This window comes from Procambarus clarkii, chromosome 25 (assembly GCF_040958095.1).
Source record: "Procambarus clarkii isolate CNS0578487 chromosome 25, FALCON_Pclarkii_2.0, whole genome shotgun sequence".
NCBI lineage: Eukaryota > Metazoa > Arthropoda > Malacostraca > Decapoda > Cambaridae > Procambarus > Procambarus clarkii.
Window position 1 is genome coordinate 25366682 of NC_091174.1, and position 27078 is coordinate 25393759.

Sequence of the window (27078 nt, forward strand, 5' to 3'; positions counted from 1 at the left end):
GCCAAGGCTCTGACAACACAGCATCAAACTTTGTTTCCATGGGAACAGCCCGGGTCCGGTCAGCAGCTGGGGTTGGGGTTGTAGCAGCTGCTGCTACAACCCCGGCCTTCCTCTCACTCCCCTCGTCTCACACAATCTTACAGTAAAACTGCTAAACTATAACTATTACCACAACTGCGTTGCAACGGCCATTGCAACATGCTTGGAATGCTGACTGCCTTATCTCTCCAACAAGCCTAAGCACATGTCTCATGTATGGGTTACTAAATCTAGACCAAGTGCACGGCCATTTAAGTACATGGTTCAATGGCAGTGCTCATGCACCCCACACTCTAGTAAAAGATTTAGCTGGAAAAAAACATACCCTCACGATAAGCATTGAAATGATCACAAATTATTGTTTGAGGTGGTTGTGTGTCCAAATAACATTGAGAGATCCATTTCAGCACGTGGAGACCTGTCAACATTAAACACTTAGTTTGTTGTGTCTTAGCTGAAAGCATACTCCCATCACCTCTGTCCCTGCTCCACAATCGGGTGAGTTGGTTATGGGCTTGGAGATCAGGTTACATTTCACATAGATGGCACATTCCCTGGATTGCCCGTTGAAACATGGAAGGAAGAAGCCTCAATAATCTGAGATTTTAGGTTCTAATCAGTCTCGAAGCAAGCTCTCCTGTAGTAGCAGGATGTCTATGCCATTCTGCGCAGCCATTCCGCATTCCATTGCGGGATCTTTAGTTCTCTTGGTTGTTGAAACTTGTTGATATTTCCGTGACATCCATGCAGTAGGATGAACTCGCCATGGAAGTTGACATTAGGGTTGAGGATCTTGGTGTACTTGAAACAGACTAATCATGGTCGCTTTCTGAATTACTGGACTATACCTGTTTCATAGGAAAGTGTATTGTAATAATTACAAGTATTACTTAACCTATACCGTTGATAGGTTAAGTTAATTACAATTATTACTTAACCTATACAATTGATAGGATAAGTAATAATTGTAAATAAGAAGCAATAAGATGCTTATCTTAACATACTAAGAAGGTTAGGTGAGGTCGGTGTTTTCTATGAAGCTTTTCAAGGTAAACTAAAATATTCACAATCAATTAGTATCTCACATATACACTAATTAAATAAGCCAATATTGTGTGTGGGTTTTTGGAGCTCCTGCTTGTTGGTAACACATCAACCTTCTTGAAAGTTTACTAGCGGTCATACCAGTATAGGCTGAATGAAGGTTTACATCCTTCATGGGGGCAAGTGTACTTGTATACCATGTTGGCTTTCTGGAAACGGTTTCTGTTCATGCTGTTATTCATTATTTAGTCTGCAGTCTTTTTGGTCTTATAATAGATTATGGGTTAAAGTTTTAAGTTATATTCAACTGGTTTTACTCCTCTGGGTATGATGTTCTTCATAATGCATTCATCCATCATATATTGGGTGTTGTTGGTGGATTTATAATATAACTTGATGGTTGAGGGCGTCTGCTGGTGTGGTGGGTGAGGGTGATACAATGTACCTAGATCATTCCTAATGCAGATGTTCACTTCTTTATTAGTGTATCAATGGATTACTTGGGCTTGCAGACTTCTCTTCAATTCTTTGTGCACTTCGTCCCAGTTTGTACAGTGGGTGAGAGCACTATGTATTTACGAGTTCAACACATTCGTCCTCCCTCCTAATGCCCCTTCCCACCCCAAATCTCATCGTCCTCCCTCCCCTATCCCTTTCCACATCCTCCCTCCTCAGTAGTAATAATTAATAGACCCGTAATAATTAAAAATAATTAATTGTGTCGGGGGAAAGGCAGCCAGAGTGTATTCATACACGTTAGGCTTATTGTCAGGGGACATATTTTCCCTGCTCTCTCGTGCACTGAATTAAGTACGAAATTGCATAGTGCACCAGTGATGTGCACCGTGATTTAACTTTCTGAATATAACTTTTCCACAGTCGTGTTGGGTTCCTTGGACTGCCCATGACATTTGCAAGCCATTGATGTCATTCTGATCGCTGTATCAGGTCTGTGAAGGAAATTACAGGAGGGAGTTGATTTCAGGGAAATTTTTGTACAAGTCAAGTGTAGAGAGGGAGGTATGGGGGGTTAACGGCCGTAGACCACCCCCCCTATCACGTGTCCACCTCGTGTGAGAGGGGGTAGCGTCATGGGGCAGGTGCGGGATTGGCTAAGGCGCCTGGGGCCTCAGAAATGCTGAACCGTGATTGGCCAAGACGCTGAGGGGTACCGCATGGTACCCCAGGCATCGTGTTGGCGGGAAAGACATTCTTACCTAGGACGTTGCTGCCTGAGGACATTTCCCGTGCTAGGCCAAGCATCGGGAAATACCGCCTGCAACGTTACTAAAGTCACGCCTACATCTTGCTATCTTTCCGTGTGCCGTGCGTAAGAATCCGGTAATCGAAAAGGGGCTTGTATCAAACCGTGTGAACTTGTCATCTAGCCGCGTAATTGTGGGACGCCATCTTAGAGGAACTGGAATGAGTGAGGCGTTAATTATCGGGCTACGAAAACGACATCCGCCGTCTATCGTATCTGTGCTTGAAGATACTGCTGGGAGACGTGCTAGAAAGGGTTTCAGTGTTATGAGAGAAACCTTAAAAGTTCTAATTCTGAGGAACAGTGAAGGACTCCGTCTCGAGTCTCGTGTACCGTGTAACACCGTGTACCGTCGTATCCTGGGGTACCGTGTCAAGTGGAAGGGGTGTGGTACCACATCCCTGCTGTTGTGCGCAACCTCGGCCTGCCTAAACCGGTGTGTCTGAGCCACTCCGGTCTCTGTTTGTGGAGCTAACCCCGTGGTCTAGGACCCTGTGCTCCACCTGACCACGTGTAGGAAGTGAGGACGCCTACGTCATCATCCAGCAGCAGCAGTGGGAGTGTGATTGACGTGTATGAGTGAAAGAGAAGGTTGTGGGCCCACATGATTGATGTAAGTACACTGTTTCCGTTTGGGTAATAAAACTCTGAAGCTGGGTTCGCCCCCAGTGTTCCATCTGTCCTCTGTCCCTGGGACCACCTGGGGAGGTGAATGGGAATTGGAGACGTGTGAGTCTACCCTGTTTGTCATCAAGTTGAGGTTGGCCCCAACTGTGATTTATGACGTGTGTGAAGACACCTAGTGACACATTCAGAGGTAGAGTAAAGTGAGTTATTTGCTTCTATTCTTTCTATGTGCCGCGTATGTATTCCTGTAATTTGATTCCCTTTTTCAGCAGTGAAAAGTGGTAACAGGGAGATTTCCCTTGGTTATATATTTTACTGTTGTGTTGTGGTAAAGTGTGAATTATTGGTGGATAATTTACTGGGGGGAAGTCATTTACAAGTTTTGCCGTGAGTGGCAAGGATGTACTGTGTACTGTGTGTGTAAACCGTAGACAAGTTGTCCTTGGTGGAAGGTGTTGTGTACTGTGAGGGATTCCGTGAGAATTAAAGTCAGTTAACGTCACCGGGGGTCACGATTTACTTAACGAGGTCACTTGTTCGTTGAACATTGTTGTGATTAACGTAGGGACGTGTAAAGGCAACAGTCACAGTGAAGTTCACGCAGTGGAGGAATTGTCAAGTGAAGACTAACGTAGTGTTAACGATTTAACGAGCTGTCGTTAATTGAGTGATTAACGTAAGGGGTTGACGGTCTGTTATGATCGGAGTCAATTGCGCTGTAATTAAGCTGCTGTAATTCGTTGGACTGATCAGCTCTGTCTGCGGACAGGGTGATTAAGCACTCGTAGCTAATTAAAGATAATTAGTAATCGCCACTTAGTGAATTCACCAGGTGTTGATGTTGTTGTTTACACGGAGTATTGGAACATTGTGTGTGGTACAGTAGTCTACCCTCGTTAAGGTAATCTTGTCGTAAGACCGGAAGTGAACTGTCAGTTGAGAGACAGTAGGCTTTGTCAATACTCGTCTGAATTAATAGGCTGTTGTATTCAGTAATTAATTGGGAATTACTCACCGAATGCTTGACTTTCAAGTTGATGTAATTAATTGATTTACGAGTTATTGATGCCATTTAAGTGTCGTTGAGACACGTGTGTGTTAACGTAATTGTTTAAATTCAATTAGAGTAACTTTTGTTTGATTGTCCTGAGAGACAAGTGTTAACGTAAGATTTTTTATAAGAGGTTATCATTCTTGGATTGACCGCCTTGTTACTTGGTACCTCGTTGTGGGCAGCGAGCGCCAGTCAAGTTTTTGTGATTATAGTATTGGTCACCGTGAAGCCGTGACAATATTGATTGCAAGCTTGCGTCACCAGTGGGCACCACTTTGTTCAGTTAGTGTCATTGTTCAGTCAGCGACGACGGGATAAGGATACCGTGGGTCCATCAGGCTGTTGATTAGCTGTCACTTTAATGTGCCACTGGAGTGACAGTAAAGTAACGTAAATTCACTGTGTACTAGTTTTAGTCTTGTTTTGTGAATAAATTGTTGTGTTATAGAAGCGGTCGTTTACGTCAAACCTTCCAATATTACTGCCCCACATTTTATGTTCTGCAACGCTTTGCCTGCTTATGTTCATATTAAGTCTGTATCTAAAGCTCGAGTCCATTGCACAGCACAACACTTCTATAAATAAGAAGTGAGAATCCGTCGGCTACCCTTTATTAGTTGTCAACTAGGAGCAGCCAGCGACCTAAGTGACACTTATATCAGTCATGCTGATACATGATTTATGATAATTCTTGAGCGTATTGTTGTAATTATCAGGTTCATGTGACTGAATATCCTCTCACACTCGGCAGTACTAATAGGAATAACTTGTAAACAGCTCAGTAATGAGGGATGCGGCGTCCATGATTCTTCACATAGTTTTTAAGGGCAGAGTAAGGCATTAATACTAAGGGCAGAGTAAGGCATTAATACTAAGGGCAGAGAAAGGCATTAATACTAAAGGCAGAGTAAGGCATTAATACTAAGGGCAGAGTAAGGCATAAATACTCTAAGGGCAGAGTAAGGCATTAATACTAAGGGCAGAGTAAGGCATTAATACCAAGGGCAGAGTAAGGCATTAATACTAAGGGCAGAGTAAGACGAAAGCTTAAACCTCTTACAGAGAGATAATATTTCAGCTTCTCCGTAATTAGGTGGTATTTCATCAGGCCAGTAGTCTTTTTCAAGGACACACATTTCACTTAGCAGTGATTTATACATACTTTGAGGTTCAAAAGTTTTTGAGAGCCTTTCATGGATGTTGTTGTGAACATAGGGTGCTGCAAATTGTTCACAAGACTAGTAAGACACTTTTGATAATTAATGGTGACAATTTTCTTGTTGCTTGTTCAGTAATTCCTCCATACTTCCCATTTTCAATTGCCTTTTGAGCTTTTAAAGTTCTAGTGCCAGGTTTCTCTTTTAGTCCGTGCAAATGACCTTATGATCCGTTGGCTTACCTGCTTGGTATTTAATACTAAAATATACTATTGTATGAATAAAGAATACCTGTCTAAAGAACTATTGCTTAAGCCATGAACATTATCGCTGAAAATTCGTATCCAAGCACTAGGTTGGCAACGTTGTCTCGTACCTTTCGTCTGGCATAAATGGACAGGAAGCGTTCACGTGCATTGGGTATTATGTTTCCAGATTCGTACCAGTACAATTCAACCTGTTTATTTTTTTTTTAAATATTATTGAATATTTAATAAACTAAGAAATACCATGACAGTATGTCAAATATCATGACAGAACTTATTGGTGATGTAATACTTATATTTTCCTGCCACGATCAACCATCACCCACAAGCCATTATCTTCCTTCCCCCCCATCCTCTTTCCCCCATTCTATCATCCACTTGCAGAGGTGCCGGAGCGGCACTGCGACACCTCTGCTGAGAAGCCGATGGAGGTTATGAATAATTTTTAAAAATTCCTAAAACATTTAACTTAGGCCTACCCTGATCAGGCTGTGTCCAGACCATTTTTCCTGCAAATTTGGGTAAGGCCTGGCCTCCATTTTTGGACAGTCAGACAGACATTCTCTTTCTTATAGATATGGATCTCGTCATCATCCCTGAGCCTGACAGCTGAGTGGACAGCGCTTCGGATTCATAATCCTGAGGTTCCGGGTTCGATCCCCAGTAGAGGTGGAAACAATGGGCAGAGATTCTTTCACCCTGATGCCCCTGTTACCTAGCAGTAAATAGGTACCTGTGAGTTAGACAGTTGCTATGGGCTGCTTCCTGGGGGTGTGTAGCAAAAAGGAGGCCTGGTCGAGGACCGGCCGAGGGGACGCTAAGCCCCGAAATCATCTCAAGATAACCTCAAGGTCTCAAAACTTGGCTTTATACACAACTCCGGGATAAGTTAAATGATGTAACTAGTATTTAAATAAAATACCTAATGACTAAAACACGAGCTTAAACATAAGCAGCGTAATGGGGATTTTAAGTGAAATTACATACTTAACAAGCAAATAACGATAATCAGATAAAAACCCACACTTGTGTATTTGTGAAATTTATGTAAAAAATTTACACCAAGTCATTCACACTCTCCCGAGGGCTTTGTCAAGATCTGCGTGTGTGATTAGGACGAGACTTACATCTCAACATCTAGTGAGGCTACTACCTGATTAATTTATAAAGATTAAGCCACAGAACAGGTGGCATGGCCATGAATAGCCCGTAAGTAGGGGGGGTCATTGGAGCCATTACCAATAGCTGATACTGGGGATATGTAAATGGATGGATTTTTTGGGGGGAGGGGGGGAGGGGCAGTCACGAGGGCAAGCTATACCATTTATAGAGTCAATGAGTTAGTGAAGGCCTCTAGGTCTTAACTTTTTTCTTAATCTGAGACTTGCTGAGTGTTGACATGGCTGTGCTGTCATTGGAGTTCGGTGATGTGGCCTCATGAGGAGATCTTGTACTGAGTAGGGGAAGTGTCGTGGCGATGGAGCACTTACTGAGATTTCCTCATCTGAGGAATCCGTGGCGTAGTCCGTTGTTGGTGGTTCTGGTCTCACAGCCTGAGGTTGAGGTTGGCTCTGGAGTCGATGAATTGTGGTAGAAGCTGGTTCGGTCACGTCGTTGGTGGTGTTGGTGGTCGGAGAGAGGATGCTGCTGTTTGCGCAGTCAGGGTCCTTAGCGGAGCTGAAATCGACCTAGTTGTCGACCTTGTGGAAGTCCCCTGTGTAGTAGGAGAGGTATTGAGACATGTGTTAGGAGCTGTGATGCGATCCAGGCCATTGACTATGTACATCACATTCTGTTCCCTGACGAATCGGTGGTTGTCTGGTCCGGCAAGCCTCTCTGCTAGTCGAATAAGAACAGGGATAATGCCGGCACATGATGCAAGGGGCGGTGAGGGGTGCTGGTTGGATCTTTGGTCCTCATTGTGAAGACTGGGTTGATTGGTGGGAGGAATCACTGTTTGGTAAGAATGGGAAGTCTTCTGGTTGGTAGTTGAGAGCTGAGGATATTGGTATTGCATCAGGGGCTCTGGTGGCGGGGCTAGGAGAGTTAGCTTTCTTGGTTTCAGTCTGTGCCTTGATTTTTTTTTTTTACTGTCTGCGGGGGGGCAGCGATGTGAAACTGCAGAGTGATAGCCGTTGCATAGAAGGGAGTGATGGGTTGTAGATTTAATTTAGATGGTGTAATGATCGTCACGAGCACAGAGGCTGCACTTCTGGACTAGGTGCTGACACTTGTTGGTGGAGTGGGAGAGCTCGTAGCACTTGAAACACTGTTGGAGGTCGTGATATCATTCCTTTTTCATTGGGTGGGGCGGTATCTTGATGACGAGCAGTAGAAGTCTTGAGCGGCCATAGTTGCCGAGGTGAAAATTATCCTCGTTGTTGCTTTATCGTCACTGCAGAACACAATGGGGAACACGCCCAAGTTCGCGTTTTCATATTCATTTTTCGTACTGATCACGCTTTCTGTGCGGTCAGCTATCCATGGGCTGGTCTTGCTGATGAAAACTGATCTTTCGGCTAGGAACTGACATTGGTGGTTGAGATAGAGGTGGTGTTCTTTGCGAAGTGGGAAATCGTAGCCCAGGAGTTTTTCTAGGTCCTCCGTACTTGTGAAGGAAAGCGCAATGAAAGCGAAGTATCATCACCTTCCCGATTAATATCGTTGGGTGTGTTGCCGGCCCCGTCTTTGAGGATCCTCAAAATGTCGCTTATTTCAAAAGCATGACCGTTTAGGGGGTGAGGTCGCAGAGGCAATGGATGTTTTATAGGAAGGTTTCAGTCTCTCTGCTGTGACTGATGTGTGTGGTGGATGAATGGTGTGTCTGGAGGCTGCTATCCTGGGTCCAATCCTCTTATTCTTCTTGACCTCTTTCCATGTCACCTATATTTTCGATTACCGATGCACCTGTGGTAATGCCTTCTATAGAATTATGGTCATGTGTCCTTTCTGTAATCCTGCTATTCAGGGAACTGGAGTTAATATTATTTCTGACACGTCTTACCTAGAAACTGAACTTAAATACTTACTGTTACGGCCACTATGGGTCGCAACCGGGTTCTTTGCTGGAGGAACCAAAGTACTAGTATCCGACCCCAAGTCGGTAGTGGCTTTCAAGGAGTGAGCTTGGTAATGCAATAAAACACAAGGGGGGAGTTGAAAGGAATTCGAAACTTCATCAGTTGTCAGTATATTCACATATTATCACTTTCCCATCACCTTAAATAGAATCATAAACGAAGTATTACTACACTGATATATACACATGTGTCGCTCTCATAGGACACTAAGCGCTCCTCGATGCTCATGCAATGCAGTCTTGTCAACTTCCATGTTTCCTCAACACACAGTACCGTCCTCAACCAGTACTGGGAAACACCAACGAGTCTACCCTAGCCATGGGCCAGCCTATCTACAGTCTCACTAGGTGCTCCTTGTGAACGCCCACAATCACTCTCCAGCCTGGTGCTGGCAGAGAACATCAGCCTCGCGCTGCTGGGCCTCTTCACGAACAAATACAAGGGTAGCGAACCCCTGGCAGGAGCTTCTTGCAACTAGCTAGTTACACTCCTCCGTAGCACCTTACTGTTGGTCGTCTCTTCCTCTAGCCAGTCCCGGGATACGCTGAATTCTGTCACTGCTACTTCACAGGCAGACAGCAGATACTACTCATTTCCTCTTCGGCGGCGGCTCACTGCTCATGTCAAGAAGAATGAAGTAGAGAGATAATGGCTGCCCTGGGTAGACTGACTGTGGTCGTACCACTGCAGACCTACGTCGCCTCTGTGGATACAGACACGTCATCAGTAAACTGGCCAGTACTTGGGACACTAGGAAATACCACTTACGGACTCTGACATTAAGATACAACTCCTCCCACAATAGATGGCGCTGATTTTCTAGACGCCACCTCACCAGAGGTCAGCTACAGCGACTCTTCGGGCTGACCAGGGCAGGAATCTAGCGTCGCTTGCAGGTATCATACTGCCACCATCAGATGGCGTCGTCCGTTATGTGGGGGTTTAGGGAGCAGTCTCACAGATGGCGTTGACGTCGCTGCTCCATGCTCCGACGATGGAGTCGTGTTCGTAACACTTACATAAGAGTTTCTTGAATTTTGATTATCCCTCGAGGTTTATTGAAAAAGCACACAGTAGAGTTAATGGCATCCTTTACACTATAACTGAAAGACGCCCTTGGAATGCTGATAAGAAAATAGTTTTGAAATTGCCCTGTAACCCTCTTTAAAGTCAACTGAACCATAATGTAGCGGAAACAAGTCATAAAATCGTTTTCAATTACCCAAATACAATTAGAGAAAGGGTTTTAAAGAATAGAGTAGGAGAGGATGGTAATCCGGGAGGGGTTTATATATTACCTTGTAGAGATTATAGTGAAGTCTATGTAGGGGAAACAGGGTGAAAACTTGTGATAAGAATTGAAGAACATAAGAAAGCATCTAGATTCATGGCTGGTAACAGTGTTGTTGTAAACTATAGTTGGGAAAAGGATCACAATGTTAATTTAAAGAAATGTGAAATAATTTATTCAATTAATAACATTAGAACTAGAAGGGTAGTGGAAAGGGTTATAATAAATAATCTGAATACTTTCGCTGGCCACAAAAGCTTTACTTCTGAGAACAGCTATTCTAGGAAAAGTGAATTAAATTAAATTAGATCTCAGTTGTGGATGACAGAAAGATGTCCCATTAGCCGTGTTCCTTGGTGTTTGGAGATGGTTACGAGGGATAGCATCCAGATGAACACTATTAATAATAACACCACTTCTCAGAACAGCAGGATTACAGAAATGATACATGACCATAATTCCATAATAGACATTACCGCAGGTACATCGGCAGTCAGGAATAAAGGTGACCTAGTCATAAGGTCAAGAAGAATAAGAGGGTTGGACTTAGGATATCACAGCACAGTTACAGCCCCACGCCTGTGCCAGGTAAGTCCGCTACGGGCTCTCCATGGCCCGTGCTACTTAGAACTTTTCGTTCCAAGTAGCTGACTCTAAAACAACAACATTGCAGCGTCATTAGACGTTGAGTTGTAAGTCTCGCCCTAACCACACCCTCAGACCTTGACAGAGCACTGAGGAGAGTGTGAAAGATTTCGTGTCAATTCCTTACATAAATGTCTCAAATACTCATGTGTAAGTTTTTATCTTATGTTATTATGTCTGTGAGAAGACATTACCATTACTTAATAATGATGCAAGTTAATGGGTCCATCATTACTTAATAATGATGGAAGCTAATGGGTCCAGGGTAAATGCAAGAAAGAGCAGTAAACACGAGGTAAATAATTTGTCACCCAAAGAATTGCAAGATATTAAGATATTTCCTAATCACCACTTGTCCCCTGGGTATCAACACTTCTCACAAAATATACACTACATGAAGTTATATGTCGGAAAATCCGACACCATTTAATAATATTACATACAGGCAGATAATATTGCTGCCATTGTATACACAAGTTAACCCATAGAAAATGTAACTTGTAGTGGAATTTTCCGTCTATAGAAAACGGGATATCATTGCCACATACTATTATAAATTCACCAGGTATTCTGCTGGGAATTATTCTTAAATACATTAGTCTTTGAACTTTACCATCATAAAAACATCTCATATAAATTAACTTAATTATCAGTGTTAAAATAGAGTAAATGTGACCCTTCTATCACTTTCTGATATCTGGACAATGTAGACTAGTAGGGTCAGTAGTGAGGAGGGAGTGGTCAGCCATTGTTGTTCTTAGACCATTAGTTCTTAGACCGTTCTTAGGAACGATTATTGCGTGTTTCCCTTGTGTGGGCAACACTCCACTTAGGAATGATTTGTTAAACACCTGGAGTAAGCTGGAGTAGTGGATTCCAAGACACTTCACACAGTGCACTGAGTATGTCGTAGGTGACTCCATCTTCACCAGGTGCAATACCTTTGCCCTTTTTAATAGCTCCCATTACTTTCTGGGCTGTGATAGGTTGCCCATACTCATCACTAGACTGTGCTCTTGTTATCCAAAATTTGCCTGTAATTATGTCGCAGAAGCTGATCCCTGCTTATTTCCACAGGGTGGGAGGAGGAGGATGCTGCATCACACCACTTGTGTATTAGTTCCCCAGCCTCACCCTGGGGGTCTTTGTGAGCCGAAGGCCGGGTTCTACTTCCCTTAGCTATTTGAATTTTCGCTCACACTTGTCTGGCAGATGTTTCTCTTCCAATGGAGCTAGTGAAGGCAACCCATTGTCTTTCCCGCTCTTTAATATTCTCTTCCATGGCTACTTGACACAGTTTTAAACAGCTCTTGATTGCTGTCAGTGGGATGTCTCCGGTACTCTCTATTCATGTCCTTTACATTTGCATTGAGCATCTTTATGCAATCGTTCTCATACCATTTATTTTCTTCTTCTGAGGGTTACTTCGCCCAGTCATACGATGCTGCGGAACTCTGAGACAGCTTTCAATTTGCTATTAAGGTCATCAACAAATTTATAAATGTCCTCTGGGATTTGGTGTTCCGTGAACCAGTTACTCAACTTGTTTATGAAGTGCGGCCTCTCATCTGCTCAGAGTGATAAGCTTTTTTCTTTGTTATCTCTTTCCTTCTTTTGCTCATGTCGACGGTTGTAATCAGTGCCCTGTGGTCAACTATATAAACTGTGTACAATGTATATACAGGTATCCGTGTCCTGTGCATTCAGCAGGAGAGCATAATGTAATCTTCCTCCTCTGAGTTGTGTTGGCTGTTCGTCACCCAGGACCCTGAGATTTTCACTTACTCAATATAGAGTGACAGTTTCCGTCACTGACATTAAGCTGGTTACAGTTGGCATCAAAGTGTGGGTGCATTAAGACCACCGACCAGCAGGGTAGGTTCTTCATTAATAAATTCAGGTAGTGTGTGTGTCAAGTTCAAGTTTATTTTGTGGCACAAATAGATTGATTATATGTAAGGCATTATTGTTTAAGTGTAGCGTTACCCTCAGTGATTCATACTCATCCCCCATATGGAGGTCATCAATAATCTGTGCAGGAATGTTGTTACTTACAAAAGTGATGAGACCCCGTTTTCTTTCCCCAGCAGGCAGGGAGAACTTGTGATAACCGCTGAATCTTGGGTTGAAGTCATCACCTACCATTATCTCCTGTAGCACTATGACGTCAGTTTGGTGTTTAGGAGCATACTGTATGATGTCATTAATTATGTTGCGAACTCCACTGCAGTTACATTGTAGTATAGTTAGATGTTCTTCACAGTGGTATAAAGTCATCGGTGGATTTCTTAAAATATTTAAATGACCTGGCAGAGGAAGCAAGATCCATCATATCCCTGGCTACGAAAGATGCATTATTGATTACATGAGTTAGAAGCAAAGAAATCCGAGAGAGACTATAGGGATTCCTGAATATGCTGAGCTCAAATGTAAAGAAATAGGGATAGTAAAATAAAAGATCATAGGGAAATTAGGGTTTATAAAGGAGAAAATTGTCTGGAACACATTAGGAAAAGGACCTGGGAGTTTATATATCTCCAAACTTGACACCTATGGAACACATTAGTGAAATAATATCTTCAGCAAATGCAAAATCGATATTGTAGAAGTAAAATTGCTTTTGCATAAGCAAAATCAATTGTTCTTAGGTGCCTAGATGAAGAGGTCATCTAAATACTGTGAACTGCTTATATAATTATGGGGTACTTATACTCGTTCCACCTCTGGGGTGGCTTAATCTTCATCAATGTATAATGTACAATATATAATATATTGAGGGCAAAAACGGAAGTTAGAAGGAACTACTATCAGGGGGGAAAACGCCAAGCCATTATGACTTTACAGCACTGGGAAGGGGTCAGGATAAGGATTTGGGATAGGACGGGGGGGGGGGGGGAAGACTGGTGCCCAACCACTAGGACGTTCGGGGATTGAACACCGACCTGCATGAAGCGAAACCGTCGCTTTACCGTCCACCTCAAGTGACTGGGCTAGCAATATTATATAATTGGAACTATAGAGTCCAGGGACTCGGGTGGAAGCATGAGGCGTAAATGTGTCAGGGAAATGTCAGGAAACATTTCTTTGTATAAGAGTTGGAAACAAGTAGATGGGCTCCAAGCAGAGATTCTCGAGGCAAGCTTCAAAAACACCATCACGAGGATGACCAAATCACACATCAGAAAATGGAGAAAAGACGACGTTTCGATCTGTCCTGGACCCCTATTAACCATTATTATGGACCATTTATTTTCAAAAAATCACCACCTTCCTCATCGCTTCCAGCGTACCTTGCCTTCCTGAAAGCTAACAACTCTATTGTTATTCTTTCTTCCAAAAAAGGCAATTAGGTGGTTGAGCTTGAACATGTGGACTACCTTCAGAAAGCTGGTGTCTTGCTCTCTGACTCCCGTACATATGTTTCTCTGACATCTAACCCTTTGGATCGCCTTTAAACTTCCTTAACCGCAAATTAAACGCCGACAGCAGTCTAAGACAAAGACAGCTGTCTAGTCTTTGTCTTCATCACTTAAATCTAATAAAACGTTTCCATGCCATCTGCCCTTCCCTTCCTTATTTCTATGGGATATCTAAGACCCATAAACCTGGTTGCCTCTTCGTCCTATCAGTTCTCCAAGGGGGCGCTGTCGGCTATACTCTTGCCTCCTGGCCTGGCAAAGCTCTGACTCCTTAACTTGGCACTTTCTCCTGCCCATTTTCGTCACTCTCGGGACTTCATAGAAAGACTGCGCCTGCAGCCCTCCTGTAAGATGCTTAATCTTGATGTCGACTCTGTGTTTACTAATGTTCCCCTTGATGACATTCTTTCTTTCCTTAGAAGACGATAAGGGCCTTCTTCATCTCCCGCTTCCCACCACGTTTTCGTTGAACTCATCAGACAGTGTTGACTTTAACTCCTTCTCTTTTAACGGAAAATACTTCTCTCAAACTTTCGGTGTTGCTATGGGTTCCCCTCTCTGTTCTTGCCAATTCCATATGGAATACTTCGAAACACTTCTTCCCACTACTGATACTCGTCTCTCTCTCTCTCTGTGGCTATGCTTTCTTGATATTTTTCTCTATGGCCTCATGACCCTAGTTTTATACAAGTCTTTCCTTGCCTCTCTTAACAATCTGGCTCCTTCTATGAATTTCAAAGTTGAATGGGAATTTAATTCCCTCCTTCCGTTTCTTGACGTTCATTTTCATAGTTCTGAGTCTTGTTTCTCTCTCTCTGTATACTGCAAACTTATGCATAGTGGTCAGTACGTTCACTTCTTTTGCCTTTATTCCGATTCTGTTGAGAAAAGTGTCTAGGTTACGTTTAGGTTACAGATGTAACTGGGAAATTAGTGAACCCCAGAAAGTGGGAATGCATCTTCTGCCAAACAATCACAGAAAAACCACTACATCACTATCTCCTGGAATGTGAAGTAACCAACGACCTTAGAAGAGCTTTAAGAGTCCCTGAATCTTGCAGTAACCACCCTGAAGCCATCAACGCTGCCACTCTTCTGGTTAAAAAGTGTCCAGCAGCTGGGACTAACATTTTCAATGCGCCTTCAGCATACCGTATATTTTATCACGACGAATGATCACATTCACACACTCACATTTACCACTTACGGGCTGTTCATACCCGTGCCACCTCTGGGTGGCTTAATCTTCATCAATCAATCACTCTCCCTCACATTCGACTCACTGTCCAGGACAGACTGAAGCGTCGCCGTTGCTCCATCAAATGATGCGTGGCTTGGTCGTTATATCTTCAGCCCCGTTACTGTGACTCGTCGTCTGAACATCACGAGGAGACGTGACAAGAAAAACGACGATTTAGAAACATTGAATTAGCTGACCAGGAGCTCAAAAGGTGGGGTTAGGGAGCTAATGTTATATCCTGCAAGCATATATATCTCGACCCTGACGTCAATGTGAAAGTTTATGATCCATGAAATTTACTTATCACTAACATCTAGTGTGTGACAATGGGACATTTGGCAACTTTTGATTATCTTGACATTTGATTACCTATATTATTATTAACAAATAATCTTGACAAATAATTGAACAATCAACACTTAGGAATTTTATAATTAGATTTCAAAACCGACCATTTTATTTTGAAACATTGTTAAAACTATTTTTAAAGAGTGTTGGCTATTAAGGATTTAATTACCAGACACCTAACTACTGGGTATTTGACTTCACTCAATTGACCTTCAGATATTGATCGCCTGTGATTTGCACAGACAAGTTATGGCTAACCATAAAATAATTTTGAAGGTCCCCATATTTTGACACATAACATATGAGATATTCACAAATTGGTCATTATAATATTTTTAAAGCGATCTAATTGCCGACCAAACTGGCAAACTACCTATATATTAGTTTATCCATCAACGTGAACTTTCCATTTGTTCTTGAGCGCGGGCGCATATATCACGGTGACTGAGGGAAGGCAGTCAAGAGAAAATGACGGATCACCTCCACTGGCTCCTTTATTGAAACTCTCGCTCGCCCTCATACGCGGCCATACGCCTCGGCCAGCGACGAGACCTTCCGCGTCTCCAGACCGGCAGGAAGATGTTCAATACTAAATGTCATAACCTCAAGGTTACCACTGATAAGTCATCAAAGACCCCCTGATAAGGCTACAGAACCAACAAACCCCTATCAGCAGTTTACTCTCAGTTATATATAATCTGGAGAAGGAGATTCAAGAGACTGAAAAAATCTTCTACCAAATTAAAAATTGAATCATATAATAATTAGATATATGAGCAGATATACCCAAGTGCGTGAAGACGCAACAGGTCTTGGACTTGGAATCAGTTATGTTCGGATTCCACAAGACTTGCAATCAAAGCCGTGATATGCGTCATTACTCCCGCTTGAGCGCTCCCTTTGATCTAATACCTTACGTAAACCTTACTTGGCATCCTCAAAGACCTGCAGTTCAGCTTATCGCTCCAGAGCCATCTTGTGGGGAAATTATGTATTAAACTTGACATAGTTTAATTTTTCATCAGAATGTTATCAATGAGTTTTTTATTACATCATTTAATTTTTTTAAGAAATATATCTGAATATCAGCAGAATAATTAATATATACATGGACGCACAAAGCGCAAATGAATAATTTACACAATATTTGACTCTTATTCATGCATGCAACTGCTAAGATAATGAAGTAACATAACAACATAGTCCCTCCTGTTGCAGCAAACACGAAAGCAACACGAAAAACTCGACTATTGATCTGTCGACATTTTACTTTATACTTTGTCGATATCAAATATTTAATCTGTCGAGACGACACTAAGGCACCAAGCTAATCCTCTATCGACATGCAGCTGCTACTCTGTAACACACAACTACTGTCCTGTCCACACACAACTACTGCCCTGTCCACACACAACTACTGCCCTGTCCACACACAACTACTGTCCTGTCCACACACAGCTACTGCCCTGTCCACACACAACTACTGTCCTGTCCACACACAACTACTGCCCTGTCCACACACAACTACTATCCTGTCCACACACAACTACTGTCCTGTCCACACACAACTACTGTCCTGTCCACACACAACTACTGTCCTGTCCACACACAACTACTGTCCTGTCCACACACAGCTACTGCCCTGTCCACACACAACTACTGTCCTGTCCACACACAACTACTGCCCTGTCCACACACAACTACTATCCTGTCCACACACAACTACTGTCCTGTCCACACACAACTACTGTCCTGTCCACACACAACTACTGTCCTGTCCACACACAACTACTGTCCTGTCCACACACAACTACTGCCCTGTCCACACATAACTACTGTCCTGTCCACACACAACTACTGTCCTGTCCACACACAACTACTGCCCTGTCCACACACAACTACTGTCCTGTCCACACACAACTACTGTCCTGTCCACACACAACTACTGTCCTGTCCACACACAACTACTGCCCTGTCCACACATAACTACTGTCCTGTCCACACACAACTACTGCCCTGTCCACACACAACTACTGTCCTGTCCACACACAACTACTATCCTGTCCACACACAACTACTGTCCTGTCCACACACAACTACTGCCCTGTCCACACATAACTACTGTCCTGTCCACACACAACTACTGCCCTGTCCACACATAACTACTGTCCTGTCCACACACAACTACTGTCCTGTCCACACACAACTACTGCCCTGTCCACACACAACTACTGTCCTGTCCACACACAACTACTGTCCTGTCCACACACAACTACTGTCCTGTCCACACACAACTACTGCCCTGTCCACACATAACTACTGTCCTGTCCACACACAACTACTGCCCTGTCCACACACAACTACTGCCCTGTCCACACACAACTACTGCCCAGAATTGGTTCGGACATTCTCAGGCAATGGAAGGTTGGGTTATGTGGTAGGGTTTGGTTGTTGGGTGTAGTTGAGGAAGGGAGGATGATTGTGATAGTGAGGTCGCGGGTTTGTCAGCCATTGCTTGTATGTCTGTCTCTCCTATCATGACATTTCTGTAATTTATGTTCCTATTGCTCCTGCATTGACATGAACCGTTCTATGTATACATTATAGTAATTCCCTGACCACCTTAATAAATGTGCTCCAATATGTATTCAACTGCACGTACATTGGTAAATTCTACTAATACAGGTCATATCGTATTGCCATCGATATATGGACCAATACGGTGTGACAAGACAACCTCGGTTATCGCTCGGTTGCAGCAATAGTCTTTCAAATTGTATCCTCTCGTGTTTTGAAGGTAGGCGTTCCTCGATTTGGCTCTGTATTACTATTGTTCTTTTCTCGTTTAGTTCTTTGTCATCATGTCTCTCATCACTCTGCTTCAGTGTCCCATAATGTATTGTGCCCCCAGCTTTATCTTTGTCGTTTTTAGTTACCATAATGTACCCTTCATTTTCACATACTCGAAATGTGTTCATACTCTTTCCAATTCGTTCTCTAGCTGCTGAAGTCTCACCTCCTCATCCCTCCCCAGCTTGCCCGCTGCCCCGGTGTGCTGGATTACAAGGGCTATCACTGACTTAGTTATTCTTTTCTCCAATCTTTCAATTGCTGCCCCCCCCATTCTTTTGTCATCTTTCTAATTTAGTCTCTATAATATACCTGTATCTGCTGCTTCTGTTTGGTCATCTCACATTCCCATTTTGTGTCGAAGTACTTTTTCTGCTCTAAAATTAACTCCTCCACCCAAAGTTTACCTCTTTCTCCCCATTCCCCCAAAGTTCTTTCTATAATCATATCTGCTCATCCCATTATGAGCTCCACCTTGCTGCTCCTTGTTATTCTTCCTATGTCAGACATTCCAAAGTAGACTACCTTAAGCAGAAAGCGGGCAAATTACCTTTACCTTCCTGCCAGCACAGTTGGTAATATTTCCCGGTATGTTGTCTTCAATGTCTTCAGCTTCCAATTTCTTCATTCACAGTTCCTAGTATTGGCAGTTCACATTCCAGTATTCGGATCTCGGTATACCTTCACTATACACAGTACCCCTTCCCTACCAACACTGAGCACGGTTGGTCACATCTGGCTCGGTTATGACCATGAGTGGGTATTCACCTAGTGTATTCACCTGGTTGTGCTTGCGAGGGTTGAGCTCTGCTCGTTCGGTCCGCCTCTTAACTGTCAATCAACTGTTACTACTATTTTTTCTCTCTCTCCACACACACACATCCTCAGGAAGCAGCCCGTGACAGCTGACTACCTCCCAGGTACCTATTTACTGCTAGATAACAGGTGCATCAGGGTGAAAGAAACTCTGCCCATCGTTTCTCGCCGGCGCCGGGAATCGAACCCGGGCCACAGGATCACGTGTAAAGCGTGCTATCCACACAGCCACCGGCACCCACACACACACCTGGCGGGACCAAAGAGCCAGAGCTCAACCCCCGCAAACTCAACTAGGTGAGTATCTGTGTGTGTGTGTGTGTGTGTGTGTGTGTGTGTGTACTCACCTAATTGTGCCTGCAGGATCGAGCATTGACTCTTGTATCCCGCCTTTCGAGCATCGGTTGTTTACAGCAATCACTATGGTCCTATTTCCTTATCATACCTAGTTTGCTTCCACAACCTGTTCCTTAAGTGCATTCCATTTTCCCACTACTTTCACGCTAAAAGAAAACTTCCTAGCATCTCTGACTCATCTGAGTTTCCAGCTTCCACCAATGTCCCCTCGTTCTGTTACTATTCTGTGTGAACATTTCGTCTATGTCCACTCTGTCAATCCCCCGTGAGTATTTTATATGTTCCTATCATGTTCCCGCTCTCCCTTCTTTCTAGTGTCGTAAGGCACAGTTCCCTCAGGCGCTCCTCATACCCAATCCCTCGTAGCTCTGTGTGGGAACCGACCTGTGAGATTTATATTTATTTGATTTATATGAATTTATATTTACGTTAATTTATATACTTCGATAGCAATTTGTATAATAATAAGTGGACTGTATTTCTGCAATAATCTCTTAATCTCACAAATCGATCCTCTACACATTAGGGGGGGTTTATTAAATTAATATATATGCAGCCAATCAAACTACAGAATTAACTACATACATTGAAGAGGTTCCTTATCTTATAGTACAGCAGGCTAGTCCACCAGGTATAACTAGGGTGTAGACACCAAATTATCCTCTTTGAGGTAGCTTCCTCACCCAGTAACTGGTGCACAAAATCTTCCATCCTCGTCTTGACCTGTCAAAAGTGCGCTAGCTGTGAAGCCAGAATCCTATATATGACAAGCTATATCAGAGAAAACACTATACAGTACATGGAACATTGAAGACCTGGCTTAATTACCTTTAGTTTGAGGCTTCCACGTGATCTAACCGGATCACCCTATATCCTGACATTAATGGCCATAAATGAATGATAAACGGGTTTCGGATAGACACTTAACTTGAATTTGTAGACAGCGTGTTGACAATGGTACACCTTTGGTTTCCATAACACTACGTCCAAGTAAATTTAACAGGAGCCGAATTTGCTCCCGTGTGAGCCTCTGGTCTCAATCAAAACAATGGCTGTTTAACTCTCCATACTATTGACGTTACTGGCCGACATTGTCCAGAATGATAGGAGCCGAATTTGCTCCACACGTCTCGGAGGTGACACAACAATGGCTGCCTCCTTCCTCACTCACGCCTGGCTTACATTGTCCACATTTCAGAAAGTGATAGAAGGGTCACATTTACTCTACTTTAATATTGATAATTAAGTTAATTTATATAAGATGTTTTTATGATGGTAAAGTCCAAAGACTAATGTATTTAAGAACAATTCCCAGCAGAATAGCTGGTGAATTATAATAGTATGTGGTGATGATATCCCGTTTTCTTTAGACGGTAATTCCACTACAAGTTACGTTTTCTATGGGTAACTTGTTTATACAACACAGCTCTTATCTGTCTGTATGATATTATATGGTGTCGGATTTTCCGACATAATTCCCCAGGGGGCTGCTCACGGGTCGAAGTCCTATTTAGAACAGACGAACACCGATACTCCTCCTTCGAATTATTAGATTAATTTGATGTTAGTAGTTAGTAATCACACATTTGTGCGTCTGTTCGTACAGGACGGATGTCCCGTACTAGAGTTGCAGGGGTTAGAAGTCTAATGCGATTTCATTTCCCTGTCAACTCTTGAAAGGCTAATATTCAAGCCTTATTACATATTATTTAACCCAGAAGACTGAATGTGATCAAGTACTACAGTCAAGTATGATTCAGGGACTGCAGTGAGATCAGTGACATTAGATATAACTTGAAGTTTGTTCAGGTAACTGGTCACTGATATATAAACACTGAGGCCCATGGAATACATCTTGATTAAATAATAAATGTATCAAATCAGTCATCAAATTTATTGGGGTTTAATTTAGTCAATTGATTCAGAGGATTGAATAGCTCATCATTAAAGTAAAGTATGGTTCTGAGATTGCAGTGGGTTCAGTGACATTGGTCGCAGTGACTTGTAGCTGTTATAGGCTACTGTTCACTGATTTGCCACTGAGGCCTCATGAACTCATCTCCAGCTTTAAATGATGATACTAACATCAACCTCTGTTGGTATAGTCAGCTGTAATCTCCTTAGTATAATGCTACTGGAGAAATATAATCAGCTGACAAATTTAGATTTCTATTGGTATTGTTTATCTGCAGGCATAGGTCTCCTCAGGCTTGATACTGGACCTGAGAGTAATTTACCTCCTGCAGACTTTAACATGGTTATGCCCTGATATTTAGTAGGGCTACCGATGAATCGATGGTAGTAGTCTGCCCCCACAAGGACAGCCATTTGGCATTTGATTTGCTCAAATTTACCTGCAGCTGCTTGATAATAGCTTTCCAGGTCAGCATAATCAACTTGAGATTGTTGTGACAAATCTTCACATTTCTTGATCTGTCTTGTTAAGTGGCCTTTAAGACCTGCAAGGGTTCTTTTCATTCTCCCTGCATTATCCATACTGGCTAGTTGGTGAAGCCTTGTGGGACTTGTACTTGGGCTGCTCATAATACTGAACAAGCACTGATGGTAGCCATGGGTAAATTATGCACTCGCTAGGCTGTAATCCTACCTCTACTAGAGGTTAGCACTTAAAATTAATACACATTATATATATACAATCATACACACTAATGATTTGAGTGATAAACCAGTGTCACTGGAAGTACCTTTAGGTTAGCTCTTCTATATCACCCTAGGATGGTAGAGACACTAATTAATCACTCAAAGGTGTAATGATCATAAGTAAATTATTATATATACACAACTCAACTCGAGTTGATAAAAATTACACCCAAAATAGGGTCTGGACCATTCATTAATGGTGTTAGGTTGTTCAATATAGTACAACTGACTATGGTAATAATGGGACTAGGATGAGCAATAATAGTTCAACTAGTCAAATCCTACCCTGTTGTGGGTTGGCAATTAGTAAATATTATACTATGATCACTAGTGCAATATATATTAAATAATTCTCTATTTGGAGAAATAATATACACAATTATTGATAATAGCCTCTTAATTAGCCTCTATGAAACTTCTAATATTATCAAGAAGTATTAAATATTATTAGTGACCTCGCGAAATAAAGACCACAAAATTCGTAGATAATCTCTCGCGAAATGTAACACCACGAAATCCGTGAACAATCACGCGAAGACACAGTCACTAATTTGGCTGGCTTCTATATTAGCGCTGTCATTTCACAGAATAACACTCCACCAAATCTGTGGGTGTGCATGAAACCGCTGACGAAGCTGAACTGGGCTGAGGGAGGCTCCTGAGCTCCCTCGAGGCTAGGCTGCCGTCTTGACTGCTGGCCTTTGTTTAAATCACACTGCACTAGTATATTTAATGAATCCACTGGTTAACTGGTTCATCCGGTACTAAGATGACCAAATGTGGGTTCAAAGGATCAAATAATCCGTCATCCGGTTCGAAGATGACCAAATAATGTGGGAACCGACCTGTGAGATTTATATTTATTTGATTTATATGAATTTATATTTACGTTAATTTATATACTTCGATAGCAATTTGTATAATGATAAGTGGACTGTATTTCTGCAATAATCTCTTAATCTCACAAATCGATCCTCTACACATTAGGGGGGGTTTATTAAATTAATATATATGCAGCCAATCAAACTACAGAATTAACTACATACATTGAAGAGGTTCCTTATCTTATAGTACAGCAGGCTAGTCCACCAGGTATAACTAGGGTGTAGACACCAAATTATCCTCTTTGAGGTAGCTTCCTCACCCAGTAACTGGTGCATAAAGTCTTCCATCCTCGTCTTGACCTGTCAAAAGTGCGCTAGCTGTGAAGCCAGAATCCTATATATGACAAGCTATATCAGAGAAAACACTATACAGTACATGGAACATTGAAGACCTGGCTTAATTACCTTTAGTTTGAGGCTTCCACGTGATCTAACCGGATCACCCTATATCCTGACATTAATGGCCATAAATGAATGATAAACGGGTTTCGGATAGACACTTAACTTGAATTTGTAGACAGCGTGTTGACAATGGTACACCTTTGGTTTCCATAACACTACGTCCAAGTAAATTTAACAGGAGCCGAATTTGCTCCCGTGTGAGCCTCTGGTCTCAATCAAAACAATGGCTGTTTAACTCTCCATACTATTGACGTTACTGGCCGACATTGTCCAGAATGATAGGAGCCGAATTTGCTCCACACGTCTCGGAGGTGACACAACAATGGCTGCCTCCTTCCTCACTCACGCCTGGCTTACATTGTCCACATTTCAGAAAGTGATAGAAGGGTCACATTTACTCTACTTTAATATTGATAATTAAGTTAATTTATATAAGATGTTTTTATGATGGTAAAGTCCAAAGACTAATGTATTTAAGAACAATTCCCAGCAGAATAGCTGGTGAATTATAATAGTATGTGGTGATGATATCCCGTTTTCTTTAGACGGTAATTCCACTACAAGTTACGTTTTCTATGGGTAACTTGTTTATACAACACAGCTCTTATCTGTCTGTATGATATTATATGGTGTCGGATTTTCCGACACTCTGGGACGAGTCTCGTTGCAAACCTCTGAACCTTTTCCAGTTTCCTTATATGCTTCTTCAGATGGGGACTCCATAATGAGGTGGCATACTCCAAGACCGGCCTCACGTAGGCAGTGTAAAGCGCCCTAAATGACTCCTTACTTAGATTTCTGAATGATGTTCTAACTTTTGCCAGTGTAAAGTACCCTGCTGTCATTATCCTATTAATATGTGGTTCAGGAGATAGATTACGTGTTACGTCCACGCCGAGGTCTCTTTCTCGTGTCATCACAGGTAGGCAGTTCCCCTTCATTGTGTACTGTCCCTTTGGTCTCCTAGTCCCATTTCCATAACTTTACATTTGCTCGTGTTGAGCTCCAGTAGCCTGTATGTGTGTTTGTGTGTGTGTGTGTGTGTGTTTGTGTGTGTATTCGTTACCTTTAGATGTACAGTGCTTGCTTGGATTATTTATTTATTTATATTGTGACGGGAAAGTGTAGATGGTAATGCAGTCTTCACTTTGGCTGATGTTAATGCCTAATCACATTTAGAGAGAAAAAAAAGAAAATCAAATGTTGACTGCTTGGCTTGTTTCCTGTGGAAAGTGAGAGGGAGGAACACGTAAAACAAATCGTATAAAAAATTAAACTTTAATTTACTTTAAACACAAATAAAAGAAAGACAAGTCCCATGGCAATGTACAGTGTACTCAAAAAACGGAGATAAATGCAAGAACACAATATAAAATAAAATAGTGAATACGTAAGACAAAATAGTAAATGGTGCTGAGAATATTGGCCTTGGCTGAGACCTCCCTTAGTATACAGAGCCAGAGAGCTTAGTATGCCAGAGAGAGATGTCAACTCTTAGAGCACTAGGATATTCTGAAGTCCACAGCCCGTGTGTGGCTATTTATATGGGGGTGTAGATGGCGCTGGCGTCGAGTACAGTCGTTGATCCACCAATTGGGAAGAGCGCTGGCTTGGAGTGGTAGTTTGGTTGTTGACGACGGTGGCGAGCCGGCCGGAGGGAGTGTGGAGTGGGAATGAGTTTAGGGTACGTTTTACCCCTGGTCAAAACGTTTTGTGCTACTGGTATACGTATCTTGAAGTTAGCATCTTCTTGTTGTATATATATGAGTAACTTTATGTAGGGATGAGCAAGATCAATCTCTCTTGAAAGAGATTACCGTCACAATATATTTATATGTAAGAAGGTACATTGGGGTTAACAGAGAACATAGAAAAAAAGTTGATTTTAAATTCTTGTAAAGTCACTAGCAGGCATAGCGTTTCGGGCAAAAGCGTTGTAGAGAATACAGAATAGTTCACTTCAGTAGTATATTAGGTGAGGGCAACAAGGTATAAATATGGTCTGCCTAACTCTGGTCTCTTTTGAGATACTGACCCTGCCTCCAGAGCGGCCAGTATCAGCTCTGTAGGGAATGACGTCAGAGGCCTATTCGACTGTGATTGGGTATATCCTAATCGTCATATAATTTGAGTACTAACACGTGTGTGTGTCTGTGTACTCACCTAGTTGTGCTTGCGGGGGTTGAGCTCTGCCTCATTACTCCCGCCTCTCAACTGTCAATCAACTGGTGTACAGATTCCTGAGCCTATTGGGCTCTATCATATCTACATTTGAAACTGTGTATGGAGTCAGCCTCCACCACATCACTGCCTAATGCATTCCATTTGTTACTTTGTTTGTGTACTCACCTATTTGTGCTTGCAGGGGTTGAGCTCTGGCTCTTTGGTCCCGCCTCTCAACTGTCAATCAACTTGTGTACAGGTTCCTGAGCCTATTGGGCTCTATCATATCTACACTTGAAACTATGTATGGAGTCAGCCTCCACCACATCACTGCCAAATGCATTCCATTTGTAAACTACTCAGACACTAAAAAAATTCTTTCTAATATTTCTGTGGCTCATTTGGGCACTCAGTTTCCACCTGTCTCCCCTAGTGCGTGTGCCCCTTGTATTAAATAGCCCGTCTTTTTCTACCCTGTCAATTCCTCTGAGAATCTTGTACGTGGTGATCATATCCCCCCTAACTCTTCTGTCTTCTAGCGATGTGAGGTTTAATTCCCGTAGTCTCTCCTCGTAGCTCATACCTCTCAGCCCGGGTACTAGTCTGGTGGCAAACCTTTGAACTTTTTCCAGTTTGGTCTTATGCTTGACTATATATGGACTCCATGCTGGGGCTGCATACTCCAGGATTGGTCTGACATAGGTGGTATACAAAGTTCTTAATGATTCCTTGCACAAGCGTCTAAATGCCGTTCTTATGTTAGCCAACCTGGCATATGCTGCTGATGTTATCCTCTTGATATGGGTTTCAGGGGACAGGTCTGGCGTGATATCAACCCCCAGTTCTTTGTCTCTCTCAGACTCGTGTAGAATTTCATCTCCCAAGTGATACCTTATAACTGGCCTCCTGCTCCCTACACCTACCTTCATTACATTACATTTGCTTGGGTTAAACTCTAACAACCATTTGTTCGACCATTCCTTTAATTTGTCTAGATCCTCTTGAAGCCTCAAGCAGTCCTCCTCTGTCTTAATCCTTCTCATAATTTTAACATCGTCAGCAAACATTGAGAGGAATGAGTCTATACCCTCCGGGAGATCGTTCACGTACATCAGAAACAGGATAGGACCGAGTACAGAGTCGTGTGGGACTCCACTGGTGACTTCACGCCAATCTGAGGTCTCATCCCTCACTGTAACTCTTTGCTTCCTATTGCTTAGGTAATCCCTTATCCACTGGAGCACCTTACTAGTTACTCCTGCCTGTCTCTCCAGTTTATGTACCAGCCTCTTATGGGGGACTGTATCAAAGGCTTTCCGACAGTCCAAAAAAATGCAGTCTGCCCAGCCTTCTCTTTCTTGCTTAATCTTTGTCACCTGATCGTAGAATTCTATTAAGCCAGAAAGGCAAGATTTACCCTCCCTGAACCCAGGTTGGCGATTTGTCACGAAGTCCCTTCTCTCCAGATGTG